Source organism: Apis florea, unplaced genomic scaffold, assembly GCF_048593485.1.
Source record: "Apis florea isolate Af1SG1 unplaced genomic scaffold, ASM4859348v1 contig_26_pilon, whole genome shotgun sequence".
In the NCBI taxonomy this organism is placed as follows: Eukaryota; Metazoa; Arthropoda; class Insecta; order Hymenoptera; family Apidae; genus Apis; species Apis florea.
In genome coordinates this window covers 331,289-344,509 of record NW_028256622.1, presented here as the reverse complement: position 1 = coordinate 344,509, position 13,221 = coordinate 331,289, and the positions used below count along the sequence as shown (strand labels likewise).

Here is a 13,221-nt window from a genome sequence, read left to right as displayed (position 1 = left end):
TCGTTTAGTTATGGAACGCTCGTTTAATTTTTTATTCCCCCGGTGGATAATTCCGGCCGACGAGTCTACCGCGAATTTTTCTACCTCGGTTTAATTACTCGACCTGAAATTTGCTTTCCTTCGTTTTTGGGCTCCGGTTCCGGATAAGGTCGGCGCAGAATCACACGTACGAATGTGAATTAGTGTTAATTCACCTTTGTTACATGGGTATCTCCTCATTTGCAGGAGACTTAATTAATTCAGTTATCTGCCTGGAGGAAGCCTCGAATTCCACCTGCGTTACGAGTGTCGCAGGATTGTGTTTGAGAATACGTGTTGCGCATAATCAAGCCCCCTCTCTATATATCCGGTGTCCGGGCAATAGAGTATAACGCAGGGAATTCCTATTTTCCTTCGAAACAATTCGAACCTGAAGACAACTGGGACCGTTTTCTGCGATAAACAACACTTACGTGCCTCGCATACGCCCCTCCCACAGACCGACTTCCTCTTTTGTCTCGCTTCTTCTCTCTCTCTCTCTCTCTCTCTCTCTCTCTCTCTCTTTCTCTTCGTCTCGTCGGAGTAATGAAATATTTTTTTTAAAATCGAAGAAAGAAAATATATTCGATCGACTCGAAATTTTCTCGATCTCGAGAGTTATCGATTCTTTTTAACTTTATTATTTAAAAATCCCTCGAATTTCTACCCTCTGAATTCGATTTTCTAATTTTCCCCTTATCTTAATCCTGTCTCGAGATCTTGCCACGAATCTAAATCTACGCCGGGGTCTAATACCAAAATCTCGTGTCTTGCTAGAGATTCAACGAGATTTTGCTTAGAACTAATCTCGAACTTGCTCAGAACTTCAACCTATTTTCGCGTACCTATATGCGAGTTGAATTTACATTCCTCAGCTACGTCGTAGATTCTTGTACAAATCTACTATGGTATAAAGTTGCTCCTTCCTCGGCGAGTGATTAACGCGACAGCTTACACCACGTGTTTTAAACATCCTTTACCAATTTATCGAGTTTCGTTATTCGAATATCTCTCGAGGAAAAGATTATTTTAATCATTTGCCGAAGAATATTACCGCCGTATTTGAATTACGAAGAACTCTCTTAAAAGTTGAGTCGTTAAAAGCGAGGAAATTTGGAGGGAGATATTCATTAAACGGGCGAATATTCGAAATACTTTATATATATATAAAGCGATTACAATAAATTATCGCGTTAAAGCCTTCTTCTGTTCGCAAAACGGTCTTTCACAGGTAGTAGGAAAGTAATTAAGAAAGTTAGGTAACGCGTCCTCTCATTTTCATAATCACCGCTCGAAATGTATAAATTAACAGTAAACGTAAATCAACGATGTATTTAAAGGAGCCGGTGGTTTTCGTGGTCAGTTTATCCCATCTTGGCGATATAATACCCCTTATAAACTTTATATTGGATGCATTCTTTGAGAGAAAGCGTTTTTTAAAGCTTCTTTTATTAGGAGATGCATTTTTTAACTTTTCCACTTAGATTTTTTTTTTTTTTTTTTTTACGCGTCGACATTTATCGTCGACAGTTTGTCCTTTTTTGCACTTTTTTTTTTTAAGCGAGATTTATAAATTACGCAAAGGCGGGAGTTACTTTTCTTTCTTCTTACTTGGAGTTGTGCTTGGGTTAAAATTTTTTAACAATTCCGAAATTTACGAGTGGATTCTTTCGAGAAAATATATCTATCGAACGGGCGCAAGAGTCTATCGGGTTGTGATTGGTGTTTCGAAAAGTTTTCGCGACAAGTTATTGTACCTCCCACCGGTGGAAAGTAGAATGCACTTTTTCCTCGCGGAGGAACGAAATTTCCACGATCACGTACGTGGAAAAAGGAGGAGAGTCCGCCTTTGTGCGGGCACGTGCGCGAAATTCCAAAAAGGCGTCTTTGATTGTGTTAGAAAACACAGTCTAGAAAAGAGAGAGAGAGAGAGAGACCCCGTCCCGGTCGTCGAAAGATCGAGAATTGATCGAAATATCTTCGAGCATCTTCGAATTTTTCGAATATTTATTTTTAATTAGAAAAAGATGAAAGAAAAGTTTCTTCGCACTTCACCGCTCGACTATCCACGTCAGTGATTCTCAACCACTGTGCACTTTCACATTTCTTTGTCAATTGATTATTACATTCAGTCCAAATATTTATTCGATCGTTTGAATCGAGATAGTAACACATCTTATATGTATCAAATTAGCCCTTTCCTAAAAAAAATCCTGAGCTGACCACTGCGAATACACACGCCAATTTTACGAAATATATTACATCGATCAATAAACCGAATAAAATTCTTTTAATCTATCTTACTGTTGGTCAAATTTTGTTGTCGCCAAACTTTTAAATTATTAAACCGCGACGAAAGAAAAGGTTGAGAACCACTGATCCACGTAACTTGTATACCATTCCTTACTCGAAACGTCGAATCGTGGCTCCCTTATCGGCGAATAATATTCTCATTCGTCGATGAATCGATCAATCGTCAGCTAATCGAAACACGAACGATCGTGTCGGCAATCGCGGAGAGGATCGTAAATAATTCGCACACGCAAAGGCGTGCAAATTCTGGCCAATGACGATTAATCGTCTCCCTATCGTACACCACGGTTCTCCGCTCGTGCAGTACTCAACTGGACAACTCAATCTCGATACGTTTCGACCGACACCAATTTGTTTTACGAGCTACAACCGCGCAACACCTGCGTGTACCATAATCGAGGCCGATAATCGATCGCTTATCTCTCTCTCTCTCTCTCCGCTCTTTCAACGAGGATCGCATAATTCACGATCAAAGAAAAAAAAAAACTTTCGCAAAATTTATTCCTCCTCCTTCGTCCATTTCGCTTTGCCACTCGACGATCCACGAGGAAGAAGAAGAAGAAGAAGAAGAAGAAGAAGAAATTCGTGAGAACGCGACGACAAATCCTCGCGTAGAATGGATAGATTCTTCTTCGCGTTCGTCTCCGTATTCGGTCAACCGCGTGATCGAGCAAAGGGGCGCGGGAGGAGGGGGCGAGGCAAGAACGAGACACCCGGTAGCCCTTTGCTCTGTCGTGCGAATAATGCATTCAGTCGAGCCAGGAGACTTTGCACCGCTGCGACGTCTTCTATCCGAGAAAATGGTTCGCAATTTCGACATGGATGGGGGGTTGGAGAGTTAAAGCAGGGAGGAGGATGTGCCTATAGCCCGTATGGCCCCTATTACAAATCCAATACCCACCTAGCGCGATGCTATATACGCCTCTCTTCTCTTCCTCTTCTCTCCCTTACCCTGTTTTCCTTCCCTGCCCGATCCATTCGATGGATGGTAGGTGGGCGTACGGGCCAGATCCTCCTCCATCTTGGCGCGATGCTGCTATAAAACATATTCGCTGACAGCGACAATATTCCCCTCGGTGCAGAGTCGACAGAAGAGAAACGCCGTTTACTCCGTTTTGGCGGCGTTTCTGGAAGAAAATGCGAGTAGTCGAGGAATAGCACGGGCTTTCTGACCGGTCGGAAAGGATTATGCCAAATAAGGTGGATAATTCAAGCCTCGTGTCGTTGGGGCTTCGTTCGAGTCAGGTGTTGTCCCTTTTGACGGGAGGAGGGAAATTTGGAGAAGCTCAAATTTATTTCCCTCGTCGAAATATCGAAATTGCGCAATATAAGCGATGGTGCATTTGGCGGGAAAACGAGAACACGTTCCCCTCTCTTCCGGGAAGAAAATCGTTAATTCGGTTTGTTCAATTTTATTCCGCGTGATTACGGTAACAGTAGACGCAGGCAAGTTGGTATTACTGGCAGGTAGAGAAGAGAGTATTGCGGTTGGTCGGGCAAAGGATGGGCTCGCTGATTAGGAAACGACCGTGCTTCAAAAACGTATCCCCGCTGACGATATTCCATCTCGGGAAAGACTCGACAATGGAACCATCTGTGGGTAAACGCGGGAAGAAAATTGGTTCTTGGATCCGCCGCGTAAAATGTTGCCTCTTAGAGCTCGTTTTACGACGAGGCAGAGCCAAATAAAGCATCGTCATGGGCAGCAATTTACCTTAAATACAAATTTGTATTCCCTTCGAATCGTCATTTCCTTTCTTTTCTTTTCTTTCTTACAAAGCTATATTGCTTTCGCCGCCGTTTCTCCATTAATTTGCAAACGTAACGTTGAACAGAATTCGTAATTGAATTCGTGAATTTTTCTTCTTCGAAATATTGCAAATATCTAGGAAATCCAGTAGAATTATATTAGAAGAAAATAGAGCTTCAACGAGCGTTTTGGAAAATTGTTACGTTGTTTAGGAATGCCGAGAGCGATGGAGGTTCGCTCGCAAATATATATATATATATCGTCACGACTCGTTTTAAACTTCACGAGGGATAGCTCTTGCCTCGGAAATATATGTTTACCCGTGAAGCGCGTTCCTTAAGTTAACGCGTACCATGCATACGAAATGTCGCCGCCCTGCTGCAATCTTTATCCCGCCGCTATTAAGCATAATGCTCATCCAGAAAAGCGGTGCTCAGATTCCGAGGTGTTAGACCGTATATCCTTTTAAGGGATAGAAGGAGGATCCACGTTCTCGTCCACGTGGCGCGCTCTCAATATGCATCGCGGCGCCACCTTCTTTCGGAATAAGGAAACACGTATCAACGGGGGAAGGGGAAAGAAGACTGAGCTCTTTCAGCCAATCCCTTGGCGGGCTTGGACAGAACGTTTTATATAAATACTTGAATAGATTCCCTCGCGTAAACAGATTTAACGCTTTACTTTTAAAGAAGAATCGAACAAGTATTCCTTCTCGTTCCTTGCGTATACCTCGAGCAAGGAAGAATCTCCTTCTTCGGTTCTTTTAACCGAAAGAACGATTCTTCGTATTTTCTTTCTCGAAAGATTTCGTTTCGAATTTTTTTCAACCGAGGATATTGTTGAATTTTGCGAACGAACGAACGAGAAGTAAATCGTGAAAGTGTAAGTTTTTCGTTCGAGCATTCTTTCTTTTTTTTTAAACGATTGAATTTCCCGCGATCGATCTTTATTTCCGATCCACGCTTTATAATCCTTCAGATCGATAGATCGGATGAAACGAGGCAAAGGTTATACACGGATACGGATGCGTGACGAGACGAAATAAATAAAAGTTAAAAGTTGCCCGATCGAGCAATTCCACCGCTCGAAATTCCCTCCGATCGTATCGCTCCGAGTTCCAACCTTTCTTGTTTCCGCCCGGCTCAAAAGGAATTTTATTCGATATACAGTTTGAAAAATGAACGCATCGAGCGAATATATATATATATACACACACACACACACGAATCTATAAAAATGTTCCAGGGTAACAGAGTTAACGGTTATTTCCATCTCAAACACGAGAAATGGACGAGGAAGGAGAATTTCTCGGGCATCGTTCCCGTTTATCCTACGCGAATAAATTGATAGGCGAGGCAAATTTATTTATATAATCCATTTTTTTTTTTTTTTAAAAAGACGCGTTTTCGAGAAAACGGAAAGAAAGAAAGAACGAAAGAAAGGAAAAACGGTTTTGATCTCGTTATCGGAGGAAATTTCAAATTGGCTCGACCGGCCTTTAACTACGCGCAAACGACTTTAATACACGTATAGAGAGAGAGACGCAACATGCTAGTTATTCCACGTTGGCAGGAATTTTTCTGCTGGCCTAGGAATTTAAGTTGCGGAAGTTGGTTCCGATATAAAGGGCCGCGACAAGAGGTTATGGCGAGTGGATAACCGTGTGTGTTGCATACGGACACGGGATGCGCTCACGGTGGAGGGGAAATGTCGGCAAAAGAGGCATCGTAAAACGGGCAGGGTATTACGTTGTTAGTGGCGGGGGTAGACGAGCTACACGTTGATTATTTTTACAGTTACGGCCTGTGGCTCCATGGTCTAGACCAGTGGTTAGTGTGCCAGTCATCTTTTGTACCGTGCTCCCGGAACACTTGAAAGCGTTTCCCCCCTTCCTTGCATTTGAATATGATAGAGATAGAGAAACGTCGTTTGTAGTTTCGTTGAATTAATGATTTTTTTTCTCTCTCTCTCTTTCTTTCCGTGGATGAGATCGTTTTCTTCCTCTATTTTTTCTTCTTTTTTCTTTTTTTATTTCTTTTTCGTTACATCGTTTCGATCCGAAAGAGAGCATGGCGTATGGAAAGCTTTTTTTCCCGAAGTTATAAATTTGAAAAAGAATTGTTTAATCCCGGGAATTATAATAATTCGTGGAAAAATAAAAATTTTCAAATTTAGAAAGATAGGTTTGCAAGTTTTGCAAGCTGCGGTATTAGCTGGTTTCTGAAATCGGAAGTAATCAGAGCGTAACAATTAACTTTCCGGTTTAAACCATCTTCCCTCGGATAAACTTAACAAGCAGCTCTGAAATTTCGTTTATTTCGTATCGAATACGTTTCATTTTACGTTCTCCACATTAGTTTGGACAAATTTTTTAAACGCATTCGTTCCGTAATTTTTCCAACCAATAACCTCTCCCATCGTAAGATCGTATCGTTTCGAGTCCTCCTTGCTCTTCCTTATTCCTAAGGTATGATAAAACAGCGTTGGAAAGTGTTTATCGAGAACTGGAATAACGAACGAGAGGCCGAAGGTAGGAGGCTAGAAGCGGCGTTAAACTTACACCGGGCATTAGGACCTCTTCACGAACAAGGAACAGCAACAAACTCTTAGTCGACGGTGGTTGTTGTACTCAAGTACTTAGAGGGAGAGGGGGGGAGAGTTCCTTTGTGGAATGGCGACCGTGCAAGTGACGGGCTGGTGCACTCAATCCCCGAAAACTTGAGTGTGTTTATACTGGCCCTGAGAATTTCTCTCGAAATCCTCCACACACACACACTGCCATCCCACACCTTCCCAAAATGAATCCCATCCTTTATATAGATTCGAACCTTGTCTCTCGATCTTTGTTCCTCTTTCTTTTCCCCCTCCCTCGTTCGAGACTCGTTCGTCAAAGAGACGAACGTAGCACGAATTCTAATTTCAAATTTTGTTACTCCTCTTTCTGTTTTTCTTCTTGCACGAAACGCAAGATGCTCGATATTAAGTATCGAAGGATACGTCACTTGATCGTGTCGAGACGTTATACACGAAAGGATTAACGGCGATCGATATTCACGTCCAATATCGTAAAATCATAAAGTTGGAGAAATCGTAGAAAGGTCCCCTTTTACGACCCGTCCTCGTTTCCCTCCACTCTCGTTTCATCGTATCTCGTCTCCACCTCCCTGTACACGAGTGAATTTGTATTTTGCACGTGCTCCCACGATCCTCCTCTATTGTTCCGCATTAACATAGCCTGATGCGAACTCGACGAAGTCTCGAAAGTTGGGGCGTAAATTTTAGTTGATACCCGCGTTGGATGCACCGTAGCGACGTGTTATCGATGGCGCGAAATAAGGGCTGGCAACTTTCGTAATAAAATTTCCTTTAATACGGGGGCGGATCGTGGAGGGAATTCTCGATTCGGTCGAGAGGAGAATCGGTCGATGGTGAAAGAAAAGAAAAGAAAAGAAAAGAAAAGAAAAGAAAAGAAAAAAAAAAAATAGCGACGCCGTAAATGTTTTCCCCTTCTCCTCCTCCTCCTCCGATTTAATCCGCGCACGTGTCTGGTTATTTATATGAACAATGAGAACGCGAGTCGTTGTTGGTTCAGAGATTACGGGGGAATGTGAGCGCGAACTGTTTTGTCGGAAAACGTCAATAGCCGTTTCTTGCTGCGTCGAGTTGAATCGTATCAATTCGTCCATCTTCGGGATGGACGTTTGTCCATAATGCACCGATACGAACTATTGCTTTCTAAGTGAAATTGTTCCATCCAGAGGGAAATGAATTCTCGCGAAAAAAAGAATTTTTCTTATTTTTTTTTTAATTTTCCCTTTTTTTCTTTTTTCGAATATTAAACATCTTTCCTTTTTTTTTTCTTTTTTTGTTTTTCACCTTTGAACGTGAAGAAAATTGCAACGCTCACTCGATAAATGAAAATTGTATGAAAATGTACATGCACTCCTCGTTTATAAAACGTGCGCTCCTCGGATACGAGCGTTGCCTTGGATTTGAACGCGTGCGCGGGGGAGGGAAGAAGTTCGAAAGAGGTATCATTCAAACGGGGCAAACGAGCTTTTATCCTTCTTTATGAAACTCGAGGGTAACGGTGACTGCTCGTCACTTGCAGTTACCGCCGATACTTTTCCCATTCTTCCATCGAATCTGAGACAAACGTCCACCTTGTATCGTGTGTGTGTGTGTGTGTGTATGTGTGTATATGTATGTACGAGAACGAGTAGTCGCGTTTGATGGCCGGTGTTTTACGCTTCACTGACCGGCCAAGTGCTTTTACTCACATTTTCCCCGCTACTTTGTCTCGCCAGTTTGCTAAAATTGCACGTTATAACTGTTGAAATTTCGGGCGAAAAGTATTTATGTTTTTTTCCCTTCTTTTTTTGCCTTGCCTTGCCTCGCTGTAATGATGAGAGATCGTGCGCCGAGATAATCGTGCGAGGTATCATAAAGGCAGGCTGGAATAGCGTAGCGTGGATTCGCGTGGATGAGCGTGGCGTGTTTACATTCGGATTTTTATTGCTCCACGTTTTGCGAACATAGTGGCGTGTAATTTTTAAAACGACGTTGGGGGAATTACGAGCTTACTTGGATATTACTAGCTATTTTCAGATCGCGTTGCATAGAGGAAGCTTTATCGTTCGAGGATATTTCACGAGTTGTTCGAAATAATTATCGAATAGGAAAGGAGAGAAGGAACAATTATATCGACGTTGTCGTCATTCGAGATCGTACTCATTCATTGTGAGCGATGAAAAGAAAGAGGGAATAAAAAAAAGAAGAAGCTTCAGTTCTTAATAAGAACGATTAAATTGATTATTATTAAATTTGAGGGGTACGTATTCCCTTCAACTTTTTCCTCGAAACTTTCTCGTAATTTTTTCGCATTCTTTTCAAGGATTAGCATGTTCCTAGGGAGGGAATTTTACATTTCGCCAACTTTCGAATTGCATCCACGGAATAGCATTGTGACCTCTTCTCCTTTTCCCGCTAAATTTTTACACGGCTCTGATCCATGGTGTAGGGATTCCTCAAGTTTCCAGCGGTCCATTGATCACGCGAACACGCGGAAGATTCATATAGGAATCACATAGGGCCAACTTCGAGACTTGTGACTCCCTTGTCATTTGTTAAACCGGAAGTTCCCCGTGGAGAGATATCGTTTCATATTTTATCCGTCGTTTTCAGAAAAATTGTTCTACACGGGACGCGGAAGGGAATACGAAGGGGAAGAAATCGGTGCAAATCTGAATTCTGAATTCAGAGAATTTGGCACGGAGCTCGCGATTCGAGTAAAAGTAACGAGGAGTAGGAAAATTGACGAACGCGATGACAATATACCTCATTGAACTAAAAATGAATAAGTCTCTCTCTCTCTCTCTCCATTCTTATTCGAATTAATTTCTAGAATAAAAAATATCTTTGAAAATAATTGCAAAGAATCGTAACAACGTTACATCTCCAATAGGTATTTTTTTGGTTAAAAATATTCTTTCCACGAAACCATTCACGAGAAAAATATTTCGCCAAAAATATCAATAATTTTTCTTTCTAAATTCTAATCTTAATCCTAAAATTAAAATTCGGAAATGAAGTAATCCGTAATAATTCCGTATTCATTTTCCCTTCATCTTTATAGTATATACTCGTTTACCCTCGATCCAACATCGTCTACTTTTTACAGACCATATTATCTCCCTAAACGAGAACTCTGGATAATTTTAAAAGTTTTCTCGTATCGGTCCCATGGTGACGCCCTAGGCGCTTTCCAGAGATAAAAGCATGGCGGAGCGAAAAGTGGTCGTCAAAAGAAAGCGAGATGTCCTGGCTTTTCGAAAAGGTGGAACAGAAGGGATCTTTCTTTTTTTTTTCCAACCGAATATCTTGGAGAATAGATCTGGTCTCTGACAACAACAGAATCTTCGTTAGGGAGGAATTAATTTATATTTGGTATTGCTTGACCCCTTGCTTCTTCTCTGTGTGAGATGATTCCCGATCGATCGAATTTTGAACTGCAAACATTGATCGCGAATTGAACGAAATTTCCTTCCCTCTCTCCTCTTTTTCTAAATATCTATATTACGTTTTTCAACAACGCTTTTCTTCTCCTTCATTTACCCTCTTACTCTCTTCCAATTATTCCAACAGCTTGGCAAAAAATAAGAGCCACTCGTGCAATTGAAACAGCGAGAGGTTTGTCGAGAGCGACAAAGCTTTGAATAAGAGACAACGACGAAAGTCGGTGAAAAATAATCCAAAGTATTAGCTCCCCTCCTTCTCCTCATGGTTGTGTGTGTGGGGGGAGGGGTCGGATAGGAACGAGGTAAAGCGGGGATGGAGGAAGCAGCGTAAAAAGGGTATTGTGCGCACAGGTGTGTACAGGTGGATACGCGTTATTTTGTCAGCAACGTCGTTCGCATTAGCATGCTCGTTATAACCCGGGCTCCTTTATTTCATTTACTTTTATCCGCCCTTATCGAGCAGCCGTGTATCCACAAGGATTGTAATTATCCCTGTTCTTCTATCAATTTCCCTCCTCTCTGTTTCCCTACCTTTACGCTTTTCGTATTAAACGTAATAAATTATTTTACTCTATCTATTTCGGTTAATGTTTTTTCTTTTTTTTTTTTTTTTTTCGAAACTCGATATTTCATCGGATCGGTTCGATAAAGAATATCCGCGAGATATGGCTTCAAATGATTTATTTATCTTTCGTTTCTTTTTTTTTTTTCTTCTTCTATCTGCGAGTTTATTGCGCGTAATTTTGGAATTTCGAAATTCGACTTTTCGTTATTTTCGATCCCCATCCGTCTTTATGGCGGTTATTTTTTTCTGCAAAATTTGTTTAAAAAAAGAACGAATTCTCGGCACAGGAGACTCGTTAATAATTCAGAAGGAGGGAAAATTCGGCCAATTAAATCGCCCGGTTGCGTAACGCAACGGAGTGATTATCGATTTCGTGAAATTGGAATCGACGAGTGAAACGATTATTTGCTCGATTATGAATCGTTCGAGAAACGAGGAATTTTAATGATTCGGTTACACGACGATTTACATCGTGCAATATATATATATATATTCTACAGTTTGGAGTGTTGCAGCACGGATTCGATCGGTCTTTTCGTGTTGCGTCAGTGTTAACGATTCGATCAAAGTTTGGCATAATGGAAAAATCCGGTAAGGGAGGTCGGCGCAAATGGCGAGAAGTTGCCTCGAAACGGCGCGTAACACGCCGCCGACGTTTCCTCCTCGTTCTTCTTTCAGAAAATTTAAAATTCCCGGCAATCCGCCCCGGTCGGGATATACTTTTATCGGGGCCCCTGTCAACCGAACGAGACCCGGGAAACGTATTAAAATGCATGGCCTGTCGCGAAAAGAAGGGGACAAATTATCATGGCACACTCGAGGTAATTTACGATCGATGACGATCGTTCGATCTCTCAAATTCTTTCATTAGATTCTATTCAAATTCTTTCTCTCGTTTTATTCGATCCGTTTTTTGGCGGTCATTTTTTTTTTCCTTTCGCAAAATTAAAGAAGGAAAATGGCCAATTTTTCATTGAATATGTATCAGATTCTTTCGAACTTTTCTTTTCGTTATCCACTTTTTTGGGATTTGGCGGTCGTTCTTTTCCTTTCGCAAGATTTATTTTATCAATTTTAAGAGAGAATTCTCAGGGCAAAAGAGACACGTTGATAATTTAGAAGAAGGAAAATGGCGTCGTTTAACAATTTTTCATCGAATACGTATCAGATTCTTTCGAATTTTTCTTATCCGTTCTTTATTCGCGATCATTCTTTTCCTCTTGCAAAATTTTATCAACTTTAAGAAAGAATTTTCGGGACAAAAGAGACACGTTGATAATTTAGAAAAAGGAAAATGGCGTCGTTTGACAATTTTTCATCGAATACGTATCATCAGATTCCTTCGAATTCTTCTTTATTTATTTATATTATCAACTTTAAGAAAGAATTCTCGGGATAAAAGAGACACGTTGATAACTTAGAATGAGGAAGATGGCGTCGTTGGCAATTAAATCGCTTCGTTGCGTAATATAACGGATCATTGATTCAGCAGGGAAATCAATGTAGCAAAACACATTTTCGCCATACAATAGCAGATGGCGGAGAGCACGATACAATGGGCCATTTAAGTGGGGTTTATCCGGTGTGTGTAGGGAGGATCCATTAATATTTCATTCCCTAATGCGAGACGCTGGTCGAGCTCTCTGTGTACTTCTCCTAACGCTAATCGTGATCCAAACTGTCGGCTACAAATGTACATACTTGCGCCTTTGTCCAATAAATCGAAGCGAAACCATTCTCCATCTCCATTCTTTTCTTATATCTACGAATTTCGCACGATTTCTTACAGACGCCATCGTTTCTATCCCGGATAAAAATATCACCAAATCCATTAATCCATATTAATCGATATTAATCGAAGAAACGAAACGTTTTGATCTAAAATTCAAATTTAATTTCTTTCCTTCCCGTTTCGTTTGAACCATTGACACCGCTTTAACGCCAAGTGTCCATTAATCCCATATATCACTCGGGACAAGGCTTATTTGGCCGAGGCCCAACGTAGATTAATGTCTCCCTGACGCGAGGTGAGAACGTCTCTCGAGGTCCCGCATGGCCTTTTACACCGATTCCTCCTCGCGAAATGTCGTCCACTCGACCGCGTAAATTTTCGCAAGTTTGCGCCGGTTAAGATTTATCCACGGGGACCCTCGATGCTCCTTTCTTACCATTTCTGCGCCATTTGCCATCACCCGATTTCCGCTTTGAAAAATCTCCCCTTGGCTCAAGTTGGTTCGAAGAAAAGGAAATCGCATCGCGCGTTTACGTAACGCGAATTTGAAAATCGGAAACTTTTTAAGGTTGAAATTTACTTTGAAAGTAATTTTAACTGGAAAGACTATAGACACTAGAAATATTAAGTTTCTCATTAGACTTTGGGAAGCGTAGAAATTAATCTATAGAGTTTCTGTTCAAACTTGTCGAAACTTTGGCAATTAGCAATTATCCTCTAACGACGAATCTATAAAAATTCGAAAACCTAGATTTCGAAATTGAAACGAACTCTGGAGATTTCGCGCAAGATTTCGAGTATTTACACACAGTGAGAACCGTGTAAC

The 13,221-nt window shown here is 41.2% G+C and overlaps 1 protein-coding gene across 2 annotated transcripts in view; it reads left to right on the top strand.

Moving 5' to 3' along the window:
• The window catches only part of LOC100863713 (mind bomb 1), a 335,118-nt gene that overhangs the window by 3,134 nt on the left and 318,763 nt on the right, over positions 1-13,221 (top strand). The gene's annotated exons all lie outside the window — the stretch shown is intronic.